At 32.5% G+C, this 5,362-nt stretch overlaps 1 protein-coding gene across 1 annotated transcript in view; it reads right to left on the bottom strand.

The window, feature by feature from the left end:
• LOC118744252 (zwei Ig domain protein zig-8) overlaps window positions 1-5,362 on the bottom strand; it is a gene marked incomplete at its 3' end in the record, with an annotated part of 190,573 nt that overhangs the window by 10,918 nt on the left and 174,293 nt on the right.

Below are 5,362 nucleotides of genomic sequence, written 5' to 3'. Positions count from 1 at the left end.
ACGTATGTCCATTTATTGACTAAAGAAATCGAGCGGAAACAATTGGTGTAGATTCAGAAACATACAAAGGGAGTTGCCTAGACAAAATGAGGGTAATAAATGTAAATGCGAATCACGCGTCTTCTAATCAGGAAAGGGCAAAGTACAAAAAATTCCAGGTAGAAGTATGTGCAGGTCTAAGTATCAGTATGTGTATATGTACGTGTTGATGAACAGGTGGGACCCGAATCACATATGCATATACATATTCTTTCAGAGTTTCACATATCTAGCGAAATATGTTGGGCTTTAAGTGTATCTTCTTAAATAAGCATTTAGCTTTCCTAAGTTGAAATTTAAAAATTATCTATACCCCTTTACTAACTTAAAAATCAAAACTTATATCAGTCCTACGAGTCTGCTACAGATTTATGAAGAGAGAAATTGTAAGAGCAAATAAACCTAGCTGACGACATCTTAACCAGTCCCATTGTTAAGCATTACCCTCTGAAGATATTTTCATAGCTATAGATAGAGCTCATCGCAACATTTCTCAATGTTGAAATGGCAATCCATTCAACTACCTTTAACTTAAGCGGATCCTCTCACATAGGTCTTTGGATGTCCTATGGATCTTTTCCGACCTGCAACTGATAGTATTTCACATCATGTCCCCTTGAATACACCCAACGCATATTTTGTAAGCTTACGAGTTCTGCGATAATTGTCTACTAATCATGCACATTTATTTTATTTTATTTAAAAATGATCAATTTTGAAGAGAATTGTTTACTTAATTTTTTATATGGCTTTTTGATAAAGAGAAACATTCTTCTTACATTTTGATTCACTTTATTGGGCATAATAAGGTTAACATGCTTATGTTTTAAGAATCTATACATATAATAAAGTTGTAACAGGCCGATGTCTGTACATTATAGGTATTAAAGAAAAATTAATATGAGGTGTCTTAATTATAGCAACAGAAGCCAAATCAACAATTTTTAGAATCACTCGAAAACCAATGCATGGCATAGAATGCAGTTTTCACCGATGTATTGCTTAAGGTCAAACTTAAAATATAAAAAAATAAGAGTTGCCATTTGTTTTAAAATCGCAGTCTAGGTAAGTTCATAAACAAACTAAATATTGCAATATGGCTGTCAAACGAAAAACGTTTAAAAAGGCTTGCAGCCGAAAAAATGTTTGTGGAAGGTTGCCACCTGTTTAAAGATTTTGATTAAATCACATTAATAAGATAAATTGTATTGTAATATGGATATCGAACGAAAAAGATTTAGAAAACTTTACTGCCGCAAATAATTTTGAGGGGGTTGTCATCTGTTTGAAAAATGTTATTCATTTAAATTGATAGAATAAATGTAATATTACAATACTGGTGTTAAACTAAAGAGCCTTAAGAGAGTTTACTGTCGAAAATGTATTTGGACACCTCATCAAACGCAGCCCTTTTTCACCGCGACACTAACCGTCTTTGCTTATTTTTCTAAACTTTTTTTTTCATCTATACGTCATCATACGTTGGAGTCTTTGAGTTTCAGGCCGACGATGGCAATATCAACTGCATGCGCCAGCAGCATCATCTCAGGTTATTACTACAATGATAAAAGTTGCAAAGCAATTATAAAAAAACTGTAAAATGGAGTTCCGGATCGTTTTTTTTTTTCAATTTATCCAAATTAAGGAGATAATAAATAGTACCAAATTTTTATGATTTTGCTTTTTGAAATTTAAAGGAATGAAATTCTTTTAGTTTATTTATTATTTTATTTGGCGACTTTTTAGTAAAAAAAAAAATTAATTTTTTTTATTTTTAATATTTTTATTGAGCTTTGTACCACGATTGTTTATTAGGAAAAATTGAAAAAGCAACAAAGTCTAAGCGGTAGAAGTTATAGCACTATTTCGGAGATCACCACATCTCCTCATCAGACTTCTTTTTCTAGACTTCAGCAGGGATCGAACCTGCGAATTCGATGTTCAAAGTCAGAAGCGTTAACCACTGAGCTATGTACATCCCGTAAACTCTTGTTGCAGGTTCGATCCCTGCTGAAGTCTAGAAAAAGAAGTCTGATGAGGAGATGTGGTCATCTCCGAAATAGTGCTATAACTTCTACCGCTTAGACTTTGTTGCTTTTTCAATTTTTCCTAATAAACAATCGTGGTACAAAGCTCAATAAAAATATTAAAAATAAAAAAAAATGTTAACAAGCCACAATAACATTGAGAAATAAAAATTAATTTTTTTGTCTGGTTGACAAAAAGCCACATTACAAATCAACTACACAAAGTGTCAATCTCTCTTTAAAGAATTTTCTTTAGAATTGTTTATTCTTATAAAAGTACATACAAAGCAATCAAACAAGTCCAGTATGTATTGGCAAGTATGCCAATGTAATGTATGTATGTAATAGCATTGGCAAGTACTATGCTGCGGCTAATCACCTAATCACCTTCGCGTTATCGAATGTTGTCGTTTTCTTGTTTGATCTGTTGTATGGATACATGGCGTATGAGTACCATTATTTTTCCTTCTCATATTTCATACAAAACAAATCAATCAATTAACAATCGATTACGGGAAAGTGATAAGCAGCTTACTACTAACCACTGCAATTATGTAGATAATTCCTTTCTCTACAAAATAATATTTCTTCCAACTTGATACGATGACCAAGAAATAAACCGTCATTGATATAAGCAGCGATGCGCTAGTCGCCCATAGTTTTAAATTAATTTAAAATATTTCCTGTTAAATTGAGTGGACAAATCAATATTTTAATCGGTATAACTTTCTAAGCCTGGCGGAATTTTTGAAACGTAAGGGCGTTGTTACGCGGACGACCATATCGTCATAATCCGAAAAATCAAAATCTCGAGAAAAACAGCTTTGAAGTTTAGAATTTACACACAATTCACATAGTGAAAATGAATACATATTTTGTTCTAGTGAGCTACTGGTAATAAATAATCGGTTGCAGATAATGTGCTATATCTCTTTGTTCAACAGGATATTATGTAGATGGTCAAATGACCAGCGTAATTAGCAAAAAGTATGTGTACTTATTTTACTACTTTGTACCATTATGCTACTAAAAGGAGAAAATAGTTCCAAAAATACTCCATTTCGCTACTAAGAGGAACAAATAGAAAATTATACTCAAAGCCCATCCTTTTATGATCAGTGATTCGGTCTCAGCGGGCTGGTCAAACTTTAACCGGTTGGCCATGCGGTTCAGTTCTCTGGTTCACTCTCCCTTTTTCCCCTTTGCAGTCAACGCAACAACAATTGGTGATCAGGGATCATATGACCGTCTGCGTAACAGCACCTAAGAGATTTATTTCGACCTCTAGTAGCAGATTAAGTGGTCTACACAAATTTATTAAATAATTCATAAATTAAATAACATATTTAAATTTAAACCTAAAACTTTAAAGTAAATTTAAGTTTTGAGCAAATTTTTGCATTTCCAAAAATTACTTTAATGTAGAAGATAAGACTAATAATTATAGTGCAATTCAACCCATTTTCAATACTAACCCACCTCTTGCAAAGGTACGTACATACATGACGACACGGCGGTCCAGATTAGCAGCGCTTAATGCCAAATCTTGTTTCGGAAAAAGTACAAACCGAAATGTCGATACTTCATAAATTTAGGCAAGTTTCGTGATTTTGGTTGAAACTTTACATTTTTTAATTCACACGAAATCATTTATCTGAGCATACAAATTATGTGTACTTCTGGGAATAATGCGAGAGGGATTTAATTTTAACTTTATACAAAATAATACACATATGAATTTACTCGGATGTATATGTATGTATATGCGTTCATTGCATAGTTGAAAAAGAAATTGTAAACGCCCGGTATGCCAAAGTTATTGCCAGCATGTCAACAAAAAGGCGCATTGGGTGTTAAAGTGTTTTTTTTTTGCAAATACAAAAAATATTCAAATATATACGGTAATGACGGCAGGCTGTGCAATACTGAATAACAATGCTGTCCAAGTAGTGAAAAAGACAATACGGAAATTCAATTTGTTGGCAGTGATGCCAGATTGTGGGTAATATCCCTATTTAAGAGATATTTTGCATCAAAAATTATTGAAAGGGAAAGAAAGGGATTTTCAATTAACACAATTATCGATGCATAGTTAATCAAAATTAAAGAATATTCGACACTCTTACGTAAGTAACCGTTCTGAAGATGTGATGTGATGCAAAATTATGTATAGGTATTAAAGTTTATAAAGACAATTTTGAAATTTTTCTCCCTTTAAAATATTCAAGCGCCGATTAAGAAAGAAAATTTAACTGTTAAATATTAAATATGTAGTACATGTACATATTATGTATATAATATAACGGTTGCTTTTGAATCAAAGAAAAGTCAAGTTCTTCAAAGTTAAATTCGTTTACGCAATGCAAATAATTTGTAACTGTGATAGTTTTAATAACTGCCAGTAGGTAAAGTATTTTTAAAATCTTGAGTTTTAATAAGCACTGAAGCTTATTTATGAATGCAGTAGATATTTCTAAATTCTTTTAGAGCTAGTGAATAATCTACCGACCATTGAATTTCGAAAGAATATTATATATATATCTATGTATGTATATTAAGATAACATTAATGTTACTTTTTTAATACTGAAATATATGTTTTCAATTCTTTGAGAATTTTGTGAGATAATTTTTTAAACTGTGGGTAATTTAGGGATTTTTTCCCGATTTTCGTGGGTAATTTGACAGAGAATGTCTGGCATCACTGTTTGTTGGTCGGAAATGAGAAGTGATTATACGTATTTTTCTGAACATCAGCACTTTTACAAAAGCACTGCCCTCAGCTGAGCAAAAATTAATCGAAGAAATACAAAAAAAGCACATAATAAATATTCAAAATTTTATTCAAGTTTAAACAAAAATTTGCATGCATATTTTCAATTGTATTATGAGAGCTTGTAAGAGTTATCGAGTGCCAGAGATATTTGTTAAATGTGCCCACTTCGGTAGAATTTGCTACGGTTTTTGGTTTTTTACAGCGTAATATTTGACAAAAAATTTCACCGAACACAAAACGCAAGTGCTTGCTTGTTCTTACTGAACGCAAAAAATGCGAACCAAGGAAACGCAAACTGTAGATTCACATGAATTACTACATATGTACATAGAAGACAATCACATGCACCAAATGTTTACAATGGTGCACGTCGCCACAACAAATCCACATTTACACTTCCGTCACTGGTTGCTACGTGCTAATGCCACATCTGCTATTTCCGAAAGAGATTCCGCTTCCCGTGCCAGCAGCTGCTCTACGTTTCCGTGCTTAGTGTAAATGTGAAATCTTTGAAATCTCCA

This window comes from Rhagoletis pomonella, unplaced genomic scaffold (genome assembly GCF_013731165.1).
Source record: "Rhagoletis pomonella isolate Grant_MI unplaced genomic scaffold, Rhpom_1.0 Rhpom_scaffold_00001, whole genome shotgun sequence".
NCBI lineage: Eukaryota > Metazoa > Arthropoda > Insecta > Diptera > Tephritidae > Rhagoletis > Rhagoletis pomonella.
The sequence above is the reverse complement of the archived record's forward strand: the minus strand, read 5'-3'. Positions and strand labels throughout refer to the sequence as shown.